Raw genomic sequence first — 22,807 nt, 5'->3', positions numbered from 1 at the left:
CAGGACGCATGCGCGCTGCCGCCGCCACAGGGCGCAGGCGCGGGACGGAGCCTGAGGGGCTGAAGGCGGCTCCCGGGGGCGGGCGGGCTCCCGTGGGGATCGGGGGAGGGGGGGGATCCTCGGGTGACTCTGAGAGACTCGCGCGGGGATGGATCGGGGCTCTCGGGCGGCTCCCGGGGCGCCGTGAGGGTACGGAGCGGGTCCGAATAGCTGCTGGGGGGCGTGTGGGGTGTGTCTGTGTGTGTGAGGGGGCAGCCGGCACCGGGGGGCTGTGAGGAGACGGCCCCCAAGGGAGGCATGGCCCACTCGGGAAGAGGAGGCGGGTGGTTGTCTTGCTCTGGGTTTCCCCTCAGCTCCAGGCTATGCAGCGCTTGTTTCCCAGAAGTATTGCGAGTTCCTTACCCACAGGACTGTAGATTTGGGGCCCCCCAGCGCGCCCGTTCATTGGAAAACAAGCTCTGAGTCAGCTGTGTGGGGAAACCCAGTGCTGCTCAGACACATCTCGTGTTTTCTTCCAAAACACACACCTCTGACTCCATGCCCAGGGGCTTGGGAAGCAGCAGGTGTCTCAGTCTCAGGGGTGGTGGTGGGATCCTGAACCCTTCTCACCTGGTCTGCAGCCGGTATGAATCCAACAGTTTCCCTGCTGGTGATGCTCAGACTTCCACCACCATGTTTCTGAAGCGTGGCATCATTGCCCAGGTTTCAAAGAAGAGTAAGACTCTTGTGAGAACGACAACAGCAAGTAAAATCAAATCCTGCAACCTCCGGTTTGCAATGGACTTTAAAGTTTATCTGTTGAAAAGAATATTTACAGGTGATAAAAAGGAGCTCTGCTTATATATCTGGCCATCTGAGCTGCAGTAGTACTCATTCCTGTAAGCATATACTAACTGCTGAAGTGTAGAAAGAATGGAGAAGGAAGATGATGGTGCATTTTTTTCCCATCTTGCGAAACAATTTCACAGAAGACAGGATTCAGGCAGAGTACTGCTGCTCTTGGCCTCGCATCCCTCAGCCAGCTGAGAGCTGGCTCGGGCACTTTGAGGCAAGAGTGTTTTTTGTAAGAGGTACGGAGTTTTGAGGAAAGCTCTTTTAAAGCTTGCTGTTACTTGACTGTATCTCGCATGTTGTCATGTTGTGTAGTTAGTAGAAGGTGCTTGTAGTAGAGGGATTAGGGAAATACAAAACCGACATAGGGCTGTAGCTGCTGAACTCAAGTTTGAATACAAAAGGCACTCCAAAAGTATTGGTAAGTATTTAGATGTTGCAAATGAATCTTTAGATAACTCCTCTGTTGGAGGGCAGGGGGAAGACCAGCAGGATATTTGCCTGACCCCCTTGTCTTCATCACTGACTCACTTTGAGGATGTGGGCTGCAGTAGGTAAACTTTGTGTTCTAAGCAGATTGAGAGGAAGGCAACCATAAACCATAGTCAAATGGCAGACTTGCTCTCAACTCCAGCACATTACTAAGCTCTGAGGTAGGAAACGGGACAGAGTTCTGTCCTCAGGTACTCCTCGTGGAGCCCTGAAAAAAGTAGATAGGGCTTTACAAGGCAGAGGCATGAGAATTGGGTTTTAGTAGGGCTAGATGATTTTATAAACACAGTTCACTTCTTGCTTATTCAGAATTTAAGACAATATTGTTTAATAAATCTCAATGCTTAGATCTTAAACAATTCAATTCATTGTTCCAACACTGTAATGCATTTAGTTAGCATTAAGAAACCGCCTATCATCAGTGGACATCGTTAAACTAGGTATCTGCTAGCTTTAATTTGTTCTGTAAATATATGATTAAACCAAGGCTATGGTATTTGACCCAAGCCTGTATAGCAGTATGATAGCAAGGGTCTTGGTCATTTGTTAATACCAGAACAGTGCTTCAAATTATTAGTTCCGTTTGCTCATGAAAATTGCTCTTTTTTTACAATTGTCTGTCACTTATTTACACACTTTCACAAATATTTCCATTTTGCAAACTATAATAATTAGCACTTGAAGTTTAAAGAGTCCTGATCTGTGTTTCAGATTACTGCTATCCCCACTCCCCTGACCGTTAACAGTTGAATCCCTACCCTGAAACTTTGTATCCTATCATTTACTCTAAAAATGAGGAAACATTACAACATTTTACCATGTAGATACCTGACAAGTGTTCTCAGAGCACAGTTACTACGTCTGAGCCTAAGGGATTGCTCCAGTGCTTCTTGGATTAATTTCAGTTTTAACAACAGAAATCAATTACTATATGCTTGATTTATAGTATGTTGATAGTATTATTCCTTCTCCTCCTATTCTTCCTTTATTAATTGACTATGATACTTAAAAGGGACAGAGGAAATATATGTTTTGTTGTAAGAGGCACCAGGGAAAGATGTTGTGCAAATATGCTAGCAGAATACTGCAACAGGCTGAAGAGCTCTTCTGCATGGACACCTGCCACAGCAGGTTCAATCCCACAAAAATCTGATAATCCTTATTTATCCTGATAATCCTAATAGCAACATTTTACTATGTTGCAAGGTTGAGGGTTGAAGTACCTTAGTCTGTTCTCTTGCTGGAATTCAGAAACTCGTGGTTTTGTATTCAAAAGTGCATGTGAAGTCTGAAGCCCAAAGAGCATCTGTTTTTTAAACATATTCAAGGTTGGCCACTGAGACACACCGACCTTGGCTACGATATGGGGATCTCCAAGTGGAGCAGAACTCTCGGTTTTCCTGTCACACTTCTCTACAATCTGTGCTATTCATCAGACACCGCAATAACACTTCTTAAGAGCTTGATTTTGGTGAATTTGTTTAACCTTGTACATGACAGGGATTGCGCAGAGCTAAATAGCAATGGAATGACATTAACTTGACCCTCATCTTGCAGAGCTGCCGAAGGAACATGTCCTTGTCAGTGCACAGAGATGGCTGTGAGATCTGAGGCCAGCGGAACAGGGAAAAGTCAGGGGAAAAGGGTGTCTTGTCAACTGCTCTGCCAGTTTCCTCCCTTTGGAAATCTTACATGTTGAAGGTGAAGTAAATAAAGCTGCCATTAATTAAAATTTCTTAGGGCTTCAGTGGATTAATTAAATGGTATTTAAAGATGTTAATTGTGGTGATGTATTAACGTCATCCTACAGGGCTCAGGAGTAACTAGCATGAAGTGTCACACATGCTCTTTGCCACACTCCAGAAGGAGGACTTCAGACTGTGACAAAGGACACAGTACCTTAAGCAGCCAATGGGACAACAGAGAGCCTCTCCTGAGAGAGAAAGCAGGCTCACGTAGCCTGACTGGAGAGAGATGGCAGGTACAGTGGGCAGGGGAGAAACAGTGACTGCCTGTGAGTATGGAAAGGGCGGAGTAGCCTGTAATAAAGAAGGAAAATGGTTTAAGCTGTGGGCATAGCACTGGTGTGAGAACAAATTTATTCAGCTGGCCTTGACAAAGTTTAGGTCAGAAGGTGGGTAGCTCCTAACTGTAACCATGTTTTGGAGCAGTCTTTGGAGCTGGTACCTGAGATGGTGCGTACCAGATGGATTCAGCAGAGGAAGCTTGATCTGCCAGAAAGGCCCATGTAATGAAGGGAAGACTCTCAGCTACTCCCCTGCTGATTTTTGTTTTCTAAAGTCCATTCCATTCTGATGATTCGCCTGTTTCTTTGCTAGGAATTGCAGGAGGGGTGGGAAAAAAGGTTTAATTCCAGCAGTTTGGGGGGTGGATGAGAAGCCATGGAAAGTACTTCCCATATAGAAATTGAAACGGGAAAAAAAATTGCCTGTCATAAGGTCAAGTTGATTTCTGCAGATGTCTATGAAGAGTTGCTGCTGAAGATGGTATCTTCCCATGTTATGGCCCGAACCAGGACAACCATATATGCTTGGGTGTACGTGACCGTCAATACTTCCCTCAAGCATGTTTTGCTCAATATTCCTGGAAACAGAACTTGATTCACAGGTTTGTAGACTTCACCTGACCTCACACCTGTCAGCAGTTAGCTCCTTCCATTGAACTTTAATTAATTTTGTGCTTTTAAGAGAGCATTTAGATACTTCAGCAGAAAAGCAAGAGTCAAAGCTCCTCTGCACCCAGCCTGTCCAAATGAAAGCATATCACTGTACCATTATCAACATTTAATCCCTTTTGCCCACTTCTGAAGTCAGAGCTGTGCATATTCCTAATTTTTTCCCACCCAGTCAGTGTCATGAGAGGGCAAGACAGAAAAACTCTCCATGCACAAGCCACTGTCTATATTGAGATCTGAATTTTCCAAGGGAGTGGATGTGATCCTGACATCTGGATTTAATCCAGACTCAAATTCCGGGCTTAGATCTGAGAACCTCCACCTCCGGTCCTGAGACTGGCAGTTCTTAGAGAGAATTTAGTTTACCTTTTAAGGCAAAATTCGAGGGTTGTGATAGTAGCTGCATAGTGAAAATTGTTCCCATGCTAAATTTCTTTAGCAGATTTTCCTCATTTGGATCCAGTGTCTTCTTTACATGACTGAAAAGGAAATCTCATTTCTTTTTAAGACCCTCGGTAATCGATAGAGAATTCAAACAAGCTGGAAGAGCTGCTGAAGGCTGAGGCACATGCGACCTGTTGCAGAGTGACTGAGCAGCACCCCTGTTTCACAGACATAGGCCAGGCAAGCTTCTTACCCCATCTCATACAAACAAGCACCAAGCTGTTTTTCTCCTCAGTGTAATAGATATCTTTTAAAATTCATGAACTGCTGGTGGGTCCTCACACAGGTGTTGGATCAGGACACTTTTGCCTGTCTGCTGGGCCCCGGGTGCTGCCCATTGATGCAGAGGTGTTGGGTCTCTTGGCAAAGTCCCATTACAGGGGCATGATTCATGCTCAGTGGGGGCAGCAGAAGCTGTTGCCACCCTCATACAGGGTACCCTGCCCTTCTGCTGAAGGGCACCACTCCCACACTGGGACTGCTGTGGTCTACAGCCCATCTGATTAACACATCCAGCAATAGTTTATCTTAATTCCAGAATATGTCCCTGACATCCCATCAGTTGCTTCCGATGTGGAAAACCACACAATAGTCTTTTTTCCATCTTGCATTCTCGAGTTTGTCTTGCTTTGTGCATCACATGGCAGGAAATGATACACTAATCCTTCCAGCTACTGTAAGCTTTGCTGCACTTGGAATGATTTGCACTCCCACCCTTGTTTGCTCCTCTCTCACACAGTTTTCCTCCTTCTTTTACAGAGAAGCAGTAGATTCCAACTAGTATATTTTTAGTTAGGATTATTGCTGGGCTTCAACCTGTCATTTTTCTTGCATATCTCAGCCCTCATTTCTCCTCATTAGCTACTCAGGCAGAGATACCACCTTCTACATCCAGTTTAGGAGCTTGAACTCTCTATGTAGTCAGCAGAGCAGAAGTACGTTAGAAAAAGTGAATCTGAATGCTTCCTCTATGAAGGTGTGAGAGGGTGGGGAAAGGACTTAGCTCTGAAGTCAGGGCTCTCTGTAACTGGAGTTTCCAGAAAGGAATGAAGTAGATAGCCTGCTCCTCTCCACGTGGGAAGGACAGCTGACAGAGGAGAGAAAGAAGTGGATGTCTCTTCTTCATCTGAATTTAAACACTTCAGGCCCAGAGAGACACTCAAGTCATGTTTATATAGTAAAGCATCTTTGCTATACCAGGTAGCTCTAGTGAGCTCATATTTGCATTAGTGTGGGCATTGGCAAGAATGTGGAAGTCAGAGCAGGGGCAGGATTGTAAAAGTCCTTGAAAAGAAGAAGTCAACCCATGGCAGTGAAAATGCTGTGCTGGAGCCTTTGGGCTGTCTCTTTTAAAGCAGTGTCAATGTTAGGACATTTTTGTCAAGCAGAAGATTGTTAGAAAGCAAGTTCATACCTTGTTCCCCTCTTTCCCTGTAAAAATGTACTGGGTTTGGCTGGGATAGAGTTAATTTTCTTCTTAACAGCTTGTATGGGACTATGTTTTGGGTTTGTGATGTAAATGGTGTTGATAACACAGGGGTGTTTTAGTCATGGCAGAACAGTGCTTGCGCAGCACCAAGGGCTTTTCTGTTTCTCACACTGCCCTGGCAGCAAGTAGGCTGGGAGTGCACGAGAAGTTGGGAGAGGATGACCCCAACTGACCAAAGGGATATTCCACACCATATGACATTGAACTCAGCAATAAAACTGGGGGGTGGAGGTTGGTTGGGGCTGTCTTTGCTTGGGGACTGGCTGGGCATAGGTCAGTTGGTAGTGGGCAATTGTTTTCTTTTGCATCACTTGTTTTTCTTGGGTTTTTTCGTCTCTGTTGTAGTTTTCCTCTTTTTTAAATTATTAAGCTGTCTTCATCTCAACCCACAAGTTTTTGCATTTTTACTTTCTGATTCTCTCCCCCATCCTACTGGAGGGGAGTGAGAGTGCCTGTGTAGGGATTAGCTGTCTACTGGCATTAAGCCACGACAAAAAAAATCATCTGACTTGGGCCATGGGGCCTGCCAAGGCAGTAGCATATTCAAGTGCCCTCGGTCCTCTCCAGTCACCCCAGACTCACTCTGACACGGTAAGTTAAACCCTTTGTTTAAATTGATGTAGTTTTGTTTGTCAAAATGGAGATTCCCTGACTAGGCAGGTTTTTAATTAGTGCTATTTCCTGCAGATGTACACGCTACATTTATTTTCCCATTGTAGTAATATAAATAAGATTGCCTTTTCAGCCTGGAAATAGGCATAAAGGCATCCTGTGAAGTCCTAATGGTGTCTGATCTCTTTTGGGCAGGTGAAAATGATGGGATTTCAAAAGGCTGTCACCTTAAAACGTCTGTTGTAGGTACAGTACACCTACAAGCAAGGCTAGTTGTTGTGGTTTGTTTCAGCAAAGGCTTATTCTTCTCTTATGGATCTGGTATTTTAATTTCTTCTGCAAGGATCAATATTTCAGTGAAGCAAGGAGAAGCAGAAACATTTCAGAATTAAATACCTGCTGATGACATAAGAAGGTGGGGAAAAATCCCCCTGCTGACTAGACCCAAGCTGGGAATTGCTGTGTGGGTGTTATCCCATGCATAAGTACCCAGTGAGGCAACAGAAGTCTTCTGTTATCTGGGTGGCTTTTCTTCTTATCCAGCTATTCCACAGCATTAGGTATTGCTGGTCTTGAGACAGTCTTAAAAATTGTCTTGGAGAAAGTAAACAATCAACAGAGGGAAGTGTAAAGCAGTTTTGACCTTTTATTGTTTCCATCAGTGATCAGGGAAACTTTACAGTTAAAGAATTAGTTGTTATAGTTAATATTAGTTGCAGTAGTTAATATTAGTTGTTATAGTTGCATGGTCAATTGGAATTATCTCTTTGAAAGAAACAATCCAAAGGGTTGAGAGGAAAGTGGCCAAGCAGTAGAGCGGAAGGATGCCTCATATCTGAGTGGAGATGTTCCAGACATGAAAATAGCATGCAAGTGTGTGGTAACAGGGGGTATGAAACATCACAGGGCGAAACCCACGCCTGTGAGTGGGAGGAGAATCTGTGTAACACCACAGGCTGTGTGCCACAGCACAAAGCTGGAAGGATGAGCTACAGCCTTCTTGGTGTCCAGCTCCTTCCTGTGCAGATCTTTCCATCTCCCACTGTAAGTATTGGTACGTTCTGCCCATGAGGTTTGCTGTGCTGTTTTGCAATAGCTCTTGTTGCTTAACCTTTGACGTGCAAGACATATTATACCTCCTTGTGCTCTAAAGATTATAGATAGAGGGTTGTGATAAGGTATTAAAATGAGAAGAGTGTCAGCAATAGGGAAGAAGGGGCCAGTGCTGAAATATTAAGAGAAGAAATCAGTATTTCATATCTCCACATCTGAATTTTGGAGCTGCAGAAAATGGTTGGAAAATGTGTTGCTCTTGTATCTCCAGGAGATGTGGTAAAGAACCTGGAGTCTCGAACATCTTCTTTTCAGGAATCGCTCCATTTCAGCGAGGTACACATGCTTTCTCTTGGAAATGCACATTGTCTCAGCCTTGGGTGAAGAAGACAAAAGCTGATTCTAGAAAATGTCCAAGAAAGAGATGGAAGTGTAAACATTGCATAACAAAAAAGTTGAAAGGTATCAGCTAAGAAATTAAGACTGAAATAGCAAAAATACAAACCCGAGGTTAGGTCATTCTCTTTACTTCCCTGCCCAGTTTCTCATGTCAAATTGATTGTAAGAGCAAATCAGGGAAGGGTAGAGGGTTATTACTGGCTTAGCATTAGTGATAGATCATGAGATTGACCTGTGTGCTGTGGTTTTATATAGACCTCTGCTAATCTTATGGAGTTTTTATATACATTAGAAAATCTAGTCTCTTCGGACTTGCAAGTTGCAGCACTTTGCCCCAGAATTCCTGCAGCCATCCCACAAGCTCCTAGCAGAACTAGAGTGTAGTTGTGACGGTTTGGGTTTTTTTAAGTACTTCCACTCTTGATTTTTAAAGACTTCTAGTCTTGACAAGTCTCTGCTTCAAAGTTTAACTTGAAAAAGCAATTCAGAGTTCATGTTCTCAAAAAATTGCATCTTGTTTCCAGTGTGAAATTTGATAATGTGTTAATTACAAAAAAAAAAAAAAAAAAAAAATTCAATGTTAGAACAGGAGACCTCCCCAGAGACATCCCCCTCTTAGCACTGATAAGGGATGATTGATCACATAGGGAGAAAGTACTGAGCCATGTGAGAGTGTAGTGTGGAGGGGTGGTGGCTCTACATGGAGTGGTAATTTGGGGGAAGGGTAACTGATTCTCTCTAGCCACGAGGAGCACCATCAAACTTTCAGATTAACTCCACTGCACAAGGCTATTGCTGGGATGCTTGGGTTTAAGCAGTAGCTGAACTGTTTCCCCAAAAGCCTTCATGACTATTTTCTATTTCTGTTCTTTGGCGCTTTGAAGGCTGCAAACACAGCACAGCTGCCGTGTATTATTTCAGTGTTTAACAAATACAGAGGTGGTTGGGTTGCCTTGCAATGTTTTTCCCCAGCCCATTCACTACTTAAAGGTTAATTCTGCTGCCCCTGATGGAGTGTGCTGAGCAATCTGCATGTCTGGGCGAGCGTAAGGTAGGGCTTTTTTGCCAAGCTTCATTTTGTGAGGCCACATTGTCTTGGTAGAAGCAGTTTTGGGGAGAGATGTCATGCTGGGCAACACACACTTACTAGGCCAGGCTCTAGGATATGAAGCAGACATTCATGCTGAGCAACCTGCAGCAGGAATGAGACCCTGTGGTGGAGGGTGGGCTACCTGAGAGGGGGGCAGTCACCACTTCAGCCACAAAACAGGAGCCAACAACTCTAATATGTAAAGGTGTGCAAACCCTCTGGATCCTTGTGCTATCTAGTGGTGAAATCCAGCAAGGTCTTCAGGGCTTGCGTGGTGCCTGGTCATGCACTGTGACTGGAGGAGGGAGAGAGGAGGCTGGTGCTCGGCACGGCAAACAAGTGTGCTGCTCTTCTGTGGGTGAGCAAAGGGGGCAAGCTCGGGGTTCCCTTGTGAGCTTTTAGGACCATGGATTACTCCCCGCTACCTGTGCTCTGTGTACTACTGCCTCAGAAAGGTGGCAACCCTTTCTGTGTTTGCTTCAGCTTGATTCCCAAAACTGTGTGTCTCGTCCGCAGTAAATTCCCTGTCAAGATATATTTATCATAAAGTACAATGAGATTTTGCGCAAGTAATTGAGATCTAAATCTCCAATTACAAAAGCAAATAAACTAGAGCTGTTTCCTAAGCTTGTGTTTTAATTGAAAGAAGTGATTTCAGTACATCCTTCCTGAAGTCCTTGCACTGTCTCTTGGGCTTGATAGCCAGTGACCTAGTTTTCATGGGGTGATGTCATGGCAGTGCAGCCCCTCACCCAGCTGCACTTGGATGAGGGAGAACAGTGCCTGTGTATGGTGATGGTGCGTATGCCTGGAGTTTGATTGCTCTGCTATTCAAGGTTCCCTTGAGTAAAAATACTGCTTTATGTTTACTTGGCAGCTCTTCTCCTTGCTACTTGCTCTGGTTTAATTGTATGGAGTCGTGTCTGTTCCCTGCTGTGCTGTCAGCTGTGCATGTTGCTGAACACAATGTCTTTGGGGGTGGTAGTGAGCACAAGCGACACCTTAATAAGGGTCCCTGGAGACATGGCTTTAGTACTAAGCTGCCCCCATCTCCCAACAAATGTCAATTTAGGGCTGATTAGTCACACATCCCTCCTTTGAAAGAGCTATTTTTAATACTGCTGCTCTGTGCTGAGTCCTCAGAATCCCCGTTAGGTTTTGCCATCTTTGCCGATGGTGGCTGCCTTTTAATTGCTCAGGTAGCAGAAGTGGGGCTTGAAAACCCAATCAACATTATCTTACCTTACCTGCCTGTCACCAGTGGATTTATGCAGACCAAGACATTCATAGGGATCATGCGAAGAGGCAAACCACAGCTAGCTGTAGAGGCGAGGGCAGATCACACGCACCTACACCGTTCTCCCAGGTGTCAGCCCTTGCCCTTGCCCTTGGCCAGTCTCTTCCACCCCGCTGCCAGATGGGCTCTCCACTGTCATGGTCAAGGACAGGCCTTTCTGCCAAGTGAACAACCTGGCCCTGCCGGCATATGACCTCTCCTAACTTCAGCTACAGCGTCAGGCCGTTTTCTCCACTGGCCTTGATGTCCCTTTGCAGCACCCGTGTCTGAGGGCTGTGGCTGCGAGCCCAGCACGTTAATTTAACCCTCTGTGCAAGCTGAGGCAGCGCACGTGGAGAAGCTGATATTTCTCAGCTTCTCCCAGAGGAGTCAGGGGAGGAAGCGACTTGGGATAGCACACCCTGGTACAGAGGTGTGTGGGGAGAAGAGCAGGGCTGTGGGTGAAGCGCAGTGCAAGGAGCCAGGGCTCAGCTGTCCGGCAGGATTTGGTACGGCTCCTCTGCTGGAGCCTCATGTCTGCCAGCCCCTGGGCTGGTTCTGATCCTGTCTCTTTCCCGTTCCGTGGTTTGTGTCAGTGTGGTTTGGGCAGGAGCTGGTGACCAGGCTCCAGGCCGCCGCCGCTTCCTTGGAGGAGATGAGGTGAGCCTGGTGCATCTGCTGGGCAAAGCAGCTGCTGCTGCCAAACGGGATTTTGTACCCAAAGCTCTGAGGGTTAGGCTGGGGTCTGGCATTACCCCTGGCCTGCTTCTGGGCTTAATGAGCTACCTTATCTGTCATGTTCCCTGTGGCAGATGGGGGCTCTTCAGAATTAATTAAAGATCATAACTGTGACCTAATTACCAGACATGCACTATTGTTACTGGAGCTCTCCGAGCCATCAGGCTGTTTGAGAGAGATTCTTACCCTTGTCTGCTCTGGTTACTCGCTCCATATATCCTTCTGGGACTGACTCTGAGCCCCAGGCAGGATCATGTTACATTCGTTTCTCTAATAGATTCTTGCCTTACCCTTGGGTAGGTAACTAGCTGCTTCCTGCTTGCAGTGCACCAGTCGGTGTGGGGATTAGATATGCTGGCCTACATTTTTCGCAGTGTTGTCTCCTGTTTGGAAGGGGGAGGCTGAAGATGGGGAGAGATCAGCTGCAAGATTAGAGAGGATGGTGCAGGAGACAACATCTTGAGACAGTCCAGTTTCATGCTGCCATGCTTTAAATCACCTGATGCTGAAGGGATATCCCAGGGTCTCTTTTCTTTCAGCTACTCAAATCCTTATTTCCACTTTGTACTGTATTGTAGCAAGCTGTTAGGAATTCTCCCCATAAAGGAGCAGAAATGACTAGATCTTGAGAAGTAAACTGAGTTCAAGCTCTCCGAACCCTGCTTCTTGCCTGCCAAATTTTCAGGCAGGGCACTGTTCCAGCTGGGAACGACTTAGTCTCGTATTCCTGTAGTCTGCAGACCTGCTACAACCAGATCCTTCCTTTGGCTGGGGAGGGGTTACACCACAGGGATCATGGTGGGGACTTGTCCCCTTCACATCCTCCTGCTCTCTCCTTCCCTCCCTTTGCTGCTTGTTTGATGAGAGCTCGCCTTGCCCAGTGGATTGAATCCCACGCAGTGGGGCCGTGGCACTGCCTCACAGCCTTGTGTGCAGGGGCTGCACGTGGCGTGTTTACTGTTCACGTGAGGAGGGTTTATGTTCCCAAACCTCCCTTCGGTCCCACATGGAGCTGGTCCTTAACAAGCCTGACATTCTGCTCAGGGTCTGATCGTGTCCCCAGTGGGATCCCAGCAGCTCCTGCTGATTTTGGACAGGTAGAGCATCAGGGAGGCTGTTGGGTGGGACCCCTGGGAAACAGCAGTTCACTTTGTCCTCAGAGCCATGCGCAGCAGGGGAATTGTTTGGCTTTTCTCCTCTGCCTCAGAAAACATCTCTCATGTTCCAGTGACCTGTTTATTATGTAGGTCATCATCATCTGGAAGGAAAAAACAATTTCAAAAGTAGGAGAAATCTAGTAGGACTCCTCCATTGAGCAGCTCTTTCTGTAAAAGCAGAGAAAGTTGCCCTGGGGTAGGTGGCAGGCAGTGTGGCCTGTTCCTCTTCTACCCACCCTGGGCAGAGCAGTTGAATAGGGGAAACTCTGCAGTTGGAGAGATGTGCAATACCCTGAAAGGAAGCAGATCCAATGTGCCCTGTGTTAGGTGAATAGTGCATTAATGTAGACATTAGGAACTTGAGCGGTCAGGGGTAGTTTGTCCTTTAATGACTTTCTTGGGCTTGGTTTTGATAATCAAGAGGTTGTTTCTGCTGGCCTTACCTTGGGCATGTGTCTGCGCAGTGATGACCTGTGCCATGTGTGTTGGAAGAGCAGTCCCTGCTGGGAAACAAGGCTGTCGTGCCAGGGGTAAAAGGGGGACACAGAACAAGCAAATGCCTCTGGGTGCCAAAAGTAAAACTGGGACCCGAACCAAAATTCATCTCAGTGTCGTGCCAGTGCCATTACCCTGGGGCTGCTCCACTTTGCTTGTAGCAGAGCTGACACCTTGTGATACCCACTGAGAAAAGAGAAAGCCCTTAGCATAAACTCCTGACTGTAACCTAAGCAAGGGACAAACTGCTCTGTGAGCAACAGGTTCTGTCTGACTTCACTCATACTTTCTCTGATGCAATAACTCTTAATAGCCCTCACTATATCCTCATTTCTCTCCCAAATCCCCTATATATCAGCTGGGCTGGAGACACCCTGTGCCCTGGCTACTTCCTGTATGGGGAAATGTGTGTGTGTTTGCTGGCCAGACAGCAGGCAGGTAGAGAGCTGCAGCTTTTCCTTAGCAGGAGCACGCATGTGGCTCCCCTCTCTACCTGCTCACTGAGGGATTTCTCTTTTCCTTCAGAATGTGTAGAAATGTGATGTTTTTGAGACAACCAAGTTTGACAGAAGCTGAAATCACTCACAGTCTTCACTAGTAATCTATGTGAGACAGCACAATCTTTTTACCTTAGGAAATGAGGTTTCAGTACGTCGCGTTTGTGGCAATGGAGAGGTGTATGGGGAGGTGGGTTGTGCAGTGAGCAGAGGGCTCTGCCCCTCTCTGCCTTGCTGTTCTCAGAGTCTCTTCCCCAGGTCCCCATCAAGGCTATGACACTGCTCACTGTAGCAGGGCTGGCTGAGCAACACCTCGCTGGGTGCTTGTGCTGTCGCTGCATTCCTTGCTAAGCCTAAGTGAAGCCTCTCCAGCCGCAGGAGGTACCTGGCACAGACTCTTGTGCTTGAAGGTGCGACTGATCTTTTCCCAGAATACAGAATTCCTTGCAGAGCTGCTTGCGTTGTTTTAGATGTGCTCGCTTCCTGCAGCCTTTGCTCTTTGCTTTATGCCAGCATCTGCTGTGCTGTCTTAGATGAAGTTCATACATCTGTCTGTGACTGGACTGTCCTCCCTCTCCAGCATCTTGATCTTGGTGGTTTCTATTTAATATATGAAGATATCTCTGTGGATCCCAGTTCTCCTGCTGACTACCCCAAGGGTAGCCAGTCCTTGTCTCATCACACTGCAGTAGTCTAGAGAAAAGTCAATGTAGGAAGCAATACAGGAATTAAATTTTGAACAGAATGACATTTTTTCACCTACAGTAAAAAGTCATCTCCCATGCTTTGTGCACCCACATGGAGCAGAGCATTAAGAAAGCAGGCAAGCAGGCATGTATCTTACCTGGAGGCACTGCAATACGATCTGCCAGTGTACCGCAGATGGCTTGGATGTCCTACCCAAGATGTAGGATTAGGGAAAGCTCCTAGCACAAGATTTTCTGAGTTAGACAGGGGACAGATGCCCTGAGTCTGGGATTGTCATGTTGGCTTGGTGGGTCCTTGCACAATGAGGCTGCTGTGTGCTGTAGACAGCAGAGTGACAGCTGTCATGAGCTTGTGGTGAGAACGTTGAGGATAGCCTGCTATCTTTGCTTGAAGGAAGGGTTTGATTAGAAACTCTTACAAATATGTGGTTACTGAATGAGTTGCTCCTTCAGTAGGTATGAGCCATCTCCATATACATGACAAATGCATCTGTCCTGGGCAGGCATGAAGCTGGTCTAAAGGAAAGCAGATGAGCTTTCCTCAACAAGCTTTTTCTAAATTGCTCCCTGCATGGACCAATTCTCCAACAATATTAAACACAGCAGCAGGAGTGAGTCAAGCAGATCTTGTTAAGGCTGCCCTATTTTTTCTCTTTTTGGTTTTATTATAAGTTGAATCTACTGTGTCACAGGGCACACTGCTGTTCCCAGCGTAATTGATGGCAACAAATAGCTACTCAGGAATGGTATGTATTGTGTGGTAGCTGGGGAGAACCTCCTGTTCCCAACATCTCTGACCTGTCTGGGGCTTGTTGCCATGAAATTGTAGAACTTAACTAAAGGATGACTGGGCTGTGAAAAAATAATTTTAACCACTGATTAACTGAGTTTACTTATGCGTGTATTACTGTCTTCAGAAGTTGGCGAGGCCATAAATTTTGAAAGACAGAGTGTCTAACTCAAGTTTTTAAATAGGAAGCAAGGCAACCTGGTGTTGTAATGAACAGCGATACTTTCCCGAGGGAGTAATGGGTGTTATGGCCCAGACATAAACCAGTCCCAAGGTATTGGAGCACAGGTTGAGTCCTATGGCGGCAGGCTGGGGTTCTTGCACCTCTTTAGGAACTGTCTGGTATTGCTCTGGGTAAGCGATGAGGCTAGGCAGCCCTTGGACTTGACTTCTTGACATGGAGGTGTCGGCAACACTCTGCCTCTCCTGGGGCTCTACACAGCTTTCTGTTGTGAGAACACATCTCTCATTTGCTCAACTTTGCTTAGCTCATCTCAAGATAAGTCTTGATATTGTTTAATGCAGGTTTTCACCAAACCACGGGACAACAGTTTAACGGTTACTGTAGCCTCAGATGTTTCTGAATTATTGTGGGTAGTGGAAGAGCTGTACTGGAACATAGAGGGCCTTTAAACACCAGCCTGGATCTTGAAAAATAATTAGTGGTGCTAGTGAGTTGCTGTCCCACCAGTTACTTGTCTTGCAAGTGTCAATCGTCCCGTGAATGAAACAGCTTTTATTTTAATTAATCTCAAAGTAGAGGGTGCTTGAAGGTGTAAAACACCTTGGCTGTTTGTGCTGCAGTGAGCTTGCTGGAACCTGGAATTTTTCATTCCTTCATGCTTCCCACCCTGCGAGTGTACAGGTCCTGGCTTCCACCTCTCGGGGGTGGCTGCCCAGGGTGGGAGTGAGGAGCATAGATGGGCCCTGCTGAGCAGGAGAGGAAGGACATGGAGATGACTGTGGGTCTCTGGACACATGTTGAGGGAGGTGAGGGGGTCCGGTGAGGTCACTGGAAGCTCAAACTGATGGTTTTAGCATGGTTCTGCTCTTCATTCTGCAGCCTGCAAGCAGATCCTAGCAGCCTCAGTGCCTGTTCCCATGCTGTCCCCTTGCTCACACGATATTTTCAGACACTGCCGAGTAAAGTGGGCAGGATACCCTCTTCACCAAACCCTCGTCGGGAAGATTCAGATGGCTTCATTACAACCAGACAGTGCCTTAAGGATCACAGCCTCCAGTATGCCACTAACGTTTCTGGTTGCTCAGCCCAGTGTCGCCACTGCAGCTTGGAGTGGGACCACACCGGGAACTGGCTTTACAGCTCTGTTGTGCTGGGTGAGACTGTGTTGGGGGTGGACAAGAAAATAGACCAGTGTCCCAGCATGAATCAGCCATCAATTTATATACAGTTACTGCTTCTCCAGTGGTACCAGGCAGTCCTGTAGGGTGATGGGCTGCAAGGATAAAGGACTGACTCTCCTCTTGTGACAGGAGGGTTTATGCTAGGCAGTTGTGGCTGGCTACTATTTGTGAGAAAAGAACAAGACTCCAGATTTGAACTGCAGAGCTTCCCTACTGTCTGGGCATTCAGGGTTGAAGATCTGGTACCTGGACCATGACTGTTCAAGCTTTTTGGTTTGGAGGTTCAAGATGTGTCTCTGGGAATTGAGGAGATAAGGCTACAAACAAGAATTTTCTGATTTGATACCTTTTCAGATTTGGTATTGCAATTCTCTTGTGTTTTAAAGGATTTTTTGCTAGGTTACTATATGATTCACTATTGGCTTCCTTTTACATTTGTTTTAAGCTGAACTTCATGATGGCACATGGGTTGTGCTGTGGTTGTGCTGACAGCCTGCCTGAGGCTTTGAACGTGGTGGCCATGCTTCAGCAGTGAAAAGCTTAAAGAGCAGTAAAGCTTTTAAAGGTCCCTAAGGGATCTCTGAAACCACATAGCCAGTGGATTGAGACCTTACAATACACTGACCAAGAAAGACACTGTAGCAGACTCAAATCATAGTAGCCATGAGGAAAAAACAAAACAAAACATGCAGAAACTAATAATCCAAATACTAAATTAATGAAGGACCAGGTTTCCTTAGCTCTGCTGCTGATGGAGCTCCTTGCGTGATAGAGGAAACAAGGTTGCTCACAAATTAGAAACTGAGTGGAAAATATTTCTGCATTGCCTGCAACTATTTGCCCACAGTGTAAGGCAGACAAAGGTTAAACATTAATTTCAATCTAGCATCTTCTGTACTTTTTTTCAGTTGCCTGGTGCTAATTCAGTGCGGCTATCTGGAGGGTGGGATAGCACACACAGTGCTGGGGGGAAATGGTGGTTTTGGGTGAGGCAACAGCGTGAACGTCCACTCCTGTGGGACATCCTGGCAGGCCAGGGCTGCTGCTGCCAGTCAGATCGAATGCCACGGGGCTGCCAGAGCTGAACATGTGCTGCTGTGGGTCTCTGCCTCAGGCAAGGTGCAACTCGTGGCAAGCACAGGCAGTAGGATTCAGCCTCAGCATCCAGGGTCGCTTCCTCTTTGGAGTTACCCTGCTGTAGTCCATCCCATAATGTACGGTGGTATCTTTGGACAAATGAGAAGGTGATGACTTAGCCTGTGTTATAACCCCTGCCCTGGGCTTCTCCAAATGTGTCAGCTATGAGTCATTGTTTATTTACAAAATGCAATCAAACAATATCAATACTGAGTAACGCTATTACAGACACTGGTGTTTGGACATCAGGCTGTCTTTGCAGAGTAGAGATAGAAGAGTTGCACAATCTGTGTAAGTAGTCGCCCACTCCTAGGGAAACCAGTCGGATATCTGTTTGTCTGTACGACCTATTGCTTTAGCCCAATGATCTGACTCTCTGTGGTTGCTTTTGCTATGTAAGGGGCTTGCTTTTCCTGCTGCAAAGGTGGTTTAGTATGCATGAGCTTTGTATCATCTTTCCATGTCCTCTACTGCATAAAAGCATTAGGTCAAAAGCTGTAGGAGAATCACATCTGGACAGCTGTATTTCACTTGGGAAGGAGAGGGGTTGTATAAAAGATATGTTTAACTTAAAACAATTTAATGAGTTCACTAGTGATTTTTTTTTTTTTAATCCTAAAGCCTCCTCTCCATGATCTTAGCCCAGAGCACCCATTGTGAGTGCTAATATCACCAGCAGAGCAGTGACCACAGCTCAGCTCAGGGGCAGTGTTTGGTGCTGTACCACGCTGAACAAGGACATTCACCTGTGTAAGAGCTTATGGTGTGGTTGGCAACAGGAACCTTTAGCTTATAATCATGTCATTTGAAGGTGAGATGGGGGTACATCTTTGTAGCAGCAAGGAATTGTTCCCATAACTGCAATAAACATGTATAAAGCAATTGCAGTAAAATTGTGCTTTTGATGTTTGGTTGAAGTTGTAAGAACAAGGCAGCCCACTCCAGAGGTGTGGCAGAAAATCTGCTGCAGCATAGTCCTGAGCTAAAATAACAGACAACAGGTAGGTGCAAGTAGTTGTTGGGCTAGCACAAGAGAGTTGGGAATCTTTGTTTATAATTAATGTAAATAAACTGTAATGGAAGATTCTCATACTCTTCTTCTTTGGGTCGTTTTTATCCATGACACCAGTGATTGCAACACCAGCATGACTAATCTCATGCATGGGATTTATCTAAGACTGTTTCATCCGAGGTTAGACTGTTTGTTTGCACAGTGTGTTGTAATTCTTTACAAACAAGAAGCAGAGCAGCCTTGTGCGGAGGTGTCTGCCCTCTTTGGAGATGGTGGCCTGTCTTCTGCTCAGGCTCACAAGAGACAGAAGGAAGAACTAAATGCATGAGACACCTTGAGAAACAAGCCTGTAAAATCACACACCACCAGGTGAGGAGGCTTTGTTTTGCACAAACAAAATTGAGACTCAAACACTTGAATCTGTGCTGACTGTATGTCACAAGCAAGTCAGACCAAATATCCATCCAGCTATCAGCAGACACTAAGGGAAGATGCTGGTGTGCACTATGCTCCTGGGAATCCCCAGAGCCAGAGGATACAACCCAGGACATAAAAGTGCTGGTGAACCTGTTCTGCATTGAAATGTCCAACCCTTTTATGAACTCGCTTGGTTTAGATCCAGAACTTCACAATAAGTTAGACAGTTCTGTATCATTTGGAAATGAACTTCCTTCAAAGACAACAGTATTGTGTGTTCAATGTCAGCTGCACTTTCCTGCCCTCTAAACTCTAGGATAGCATATCACACTGTCATAAAACTTGCTGGTCTTTACAGCTCACAGTTTGAAAGGCATAAGGTTTCATTTTGGCTAAGTATCCTGTAATGTCAACAGCTTGCATTTCTGACATCTTTTGTCATGGTGTAAGTATTTATGGCAACTATGTTGTGCTGGAGGGTTTTTTCCCTGAAGGTCAGGACAGTTGCAGATGAAATAGCCTAGCCCTCCTTGTGCCAGTCCCTTACTGTACCTCTGCAATTTCTAATAAACATTTGCTGATTAGAAAAATTACCGTTGGGGTAATTTGACAGAACAAAATCCTGCCAACCCCAATTGTTCAAGAAGATGATGTAGCAAGTGGGATCCTTCCCCTCTGCCTTCTAGTTATGAGCCTTTGTGCTGCACCTAGGTTTGTGATGAGGACCATTCTGCATAACTAGGAAAACAAAACACTGGATGTTCTTAGCATTAAGTTCTCCTATCCCTTGAAGCTGGACATCAGCTCTCTTCAGGTGAATACAAAATACTGAAAGGCGCATAATAAAAATAACATGAGTTGGAAACAGCTGGCCTGGCACTTCAGCTCTAATTATAACAGTGTTCAGCCACTGTCTGTGCTTGGCAGAGGTACTGTCTTCTGTGAATGAAGCACCCAGCCTGAACCAGTGCTTGGCCATTCTCCAGTGCCTGGTTTAGTGCAGCGCTTCTCAGGGCAGGCAGTGCCTTTCTCGTGCTGGTTCGACAGGGAAGTCCCTCACACAGGGCAAGTTTCAGTAGATCACTTCCTCATTCTGCTCTTCTGCTTCTATTTGCACAGGTTAAAAGTTACCACAAGCTTGAAAATTGGGCAGTAGCTGTGCAGCTCTTGAATAGGTGTAAGTATGAATGCAGCTGTGGTGGAGGCTGTGGAGCCTGCTCACATCAGCTGAGGGTCTGATTCTTCTGTGCAGTGGTGGTTATTCAAGAAACCAAGAGAGTGTGATATTCCCCCTGTTCTCTTGGCTACTTGGAGCATCCCGAAGCCCAGCAGGTATCTTCCATCTGGTTGTGGTAGCAGGCTGTGTAGATATATATCTACATATTCAGCAGCCTGAGCAGGAGGATTTGTGCATGTCTCCCTTTAGGCTGGTCTGGACTTTGTTGTGTTCTGCCTCCCCTTCCCAGATGCTTCCTTCTGTACTTCAATAAAGCAGGATATGGCGTCACTTTTGGTTTTGTCTTTGGAAGAGTAAACAAAGCAGGAGGCCAAAAGTCAGCTACTTAAAACACATTCCTCTGCTGTGACTGGGAAAAAATATCCACTTCAGATACACGCATCCACTGTTTGCATTGCTCATCCTCCTGGCAGGGGTTACGTGCTTTGTCTGGCTCACTTGATTTGAGCCTAACCTTTCTGATCTTTGGTGTTTTGAGACGCCTGATATGCTGTCCATTTCTCCCATGGATCCCAGGTTCCAGCTTCTTCCAACATCTCCAGGAGTTGATAAAAAAGTTCTTGTACAATGGGTCAAGGTACAGTCATAGACAAGAATGCTCTTGGTCTTGATAGGGCTTGATTTATCTATCAGGTGCATTGTGGACCTGGCATTGAGCGGAAAGGCAGAGGCGTGTGTCTGGTCTCCAAGAGGGAGTAAACCTGACCAAGAAATGCAGCGCTGGGTGAGTGTCGTGGTTTAGGCCCAGCTGGCAACTAAATACCACACAGCCGCTCACTCCCTCCTCCTCCCCCAGGTGGGATGGGAAGGAGAAAATACAACAAAAGGCTCATGGGTTGAGAGGAGGACAGGGAGGGCTCGCTTGCCAATTATAGTTATGGGCAAAAGGCAGAATCAACTTGGTAAAAAGCATCAATTTAATTTGAACAAAACCACAACTACTAATTTACCAATCAAATCGGAGTAGGATATTGAGAAATACAACCACATCTTAAAAACACCTTCCCCCACCCCTCTCTTCTTCCCAGGCTCAGCTTTGTTCCTGAGTTCTCTCCCTCCTCCTTGCCAGCAGTGCAGGAGGGTGGGGAATAGGGGTTGCGGTCAGTTCATCACACGTTGTTCTTGCCGCTCCTTCCTCCTCAGGGGGAGGACCCCTCACACTCTTCCCCTGTTCCAGCATGGAGTCCCTCCCACAGGATACAGTCCTCTGTGAACTTCTCCGATATGGGTCCTTCCCACAGCACTGCAGCTCTTCATGAACTGCTCTAGTGTGAGTCCCTGCCATGGGCTGCAGTCCTTCAGGAACAGACTGCTCCAGCACAGGCTTCCCTCAGAGTCCTGGCCTTTTTCAGGTGCAGTCACCTGCTCTGGTGTGGGGTCCTCCCTGGACTGCATTTGGGCATCTGCTCTACTGGTGACCTCCGTGGGCTGCAGGGCAATCTCTGCTCTGGCCCTCTCCTTCACTGACCTTGGTGTCTGCAGAGGTACTTCTCTCACATCTCTCTGCTCCGCTCTGCCTTGCTCAGCAGGTTCTTCCCCTCTTAAATATGTTATTCACAGAGATGCTACCACTGTTGCCAATTGGCTCGGAGCTGGGGAAGCTTCTAGAAGCTTCTCACAAGAGCCACCTCTGTAGCCCCTCCCCTGCTACCAGAACCCCACAACACACATACCCAACACAATGACTTGTGGTGGAAAAAATACATTCCTCTGGGAAGGCTGAGGTGCTGGAGAGGACTGTGGCTTCTGCTGCGTCTAAGGATGATTCAAAGCAGCACATCTCAAACTCACTGCAGCTATAGCGCTTCTCTTTTTTTGACTTGTCCATCTTCCTGTGACAATCAGCTGCTTTCTTCCCCTTTCTGCTTTCACAGGAGAAAATGGAACGAGTCACCTCCTGATGGCAGAGGCGGCTGTGATCACTGGGTCCTGGCTCTCCACCCCAAAGGGTTTGCCTTGCTGCCAGCAACTGCACGTTGATCGCTGTTCCTTGGCTTGTGTGAACACTTGGTGAGCTTCACCCTCAGAGCAGGTCTAAATTGTTGAGGATTTTCCAGAGATAAAGTGAAAGCCAAAAACTGAATATGGACAATTTTCAAGCATCAGAACATGCTAGGAACTGGCTTGTTAGTTGAATCTGTGTTTCGGGTGGAGGATTCACATCAATTTGCAGAAGTCTGAAGCTAGACAGTGAAATACCCTCTGTTCCTCCCATTTTCCAGCACTTAATGCAGTATTAAAGCTCTATAACAGCATTTTGAAGGACTCATGCTTAGATATAAACCATTCTATAGAGGAAATACTGTACAGTGATGTTTGTCCTGCTCCCTTGTCCTGCTGCTGGCGAATCTCCCTCTGTTGACAAGCTCTTCATTCACTGGCCGTGATAGTGGTGAGCCTGCTTTTAGCACCGTTTCCAAACTTAGCCAATGCTTAGAACAGATCGTTAGAGAACAGTAACCTGGAACTGCTAACAAGGTGAGCTCAGGGGTTGTTCTGGGCTCTCAGCTGCCTGCTGGGTCTCTGTTGCCTTCGAAATAGCCTCCCCTGTTATAAAGCTCACAAAATGCTGCAGCCAACCTGCCTCAGACTGGGCTGTGGGAGAGAAAGAAGCGGGAGCTCAGGTACCAGGTACCATAGATGGGTCCTTCGCACTGATCCTGCTGGCATAAAGATGGTTTATACCACACAAAGGCTTGCTGCAATGTGTTTCGACAAGGGAAACCCTTTCCCATTGCTTGGCAGAAATATTTTGAAAGGTTATTTTGCTGCCAGGAAGCTTTTCCAGCTGCAGGATAGGTCTCGGGGCATATGAGGAGTCCTTGTTCACAGACCTTTAAATGCTGGCCTAAAGGCACTCAGTGTTGTGGTAGT

General features: G+C 46.4%; 1 long non-coding RNA gene across 1 annotated transcript; it reads left to right on the top strand.

Moving 5' to 3' along the window:
• Positions 1-134: 134 nt before the first annotated feature.
• LOC116963936 lies at positions 135-22,188 on the top strand. The gene is made up of 4 exons (XR_006165979.1): positions 135-3,024; positions 3,134-3,304; positions 3,802-3,951; positions 21,808-22,188. It is a non-coding gene; the product is annotated as an uncharacterized LOC116963936 (long non-coding RNA).
• The last annotated feature ends 619 nt before the right edge of the window (positions 22,189-22,807 follow it).

The sequence above is a fragment of the Tyto alba genome, unplaced genomic scaffold (assembly GCF_018691265.1).
Source record: "Tyto alba isolate M040663 unplaced genomic scaffold, T.alba_DEE_v4.0 Super-Scaffold_3, whole genome shotgun sequence".
Lineage (NCBI taxonomy): Eukaryota > Metazoa > Chordata > Aves > Strigiformes > Tytonidae > Tyto > Tyto alba.
This window is presented reverse-complemented; position numbering and strand designations above follow the sequence as displayed.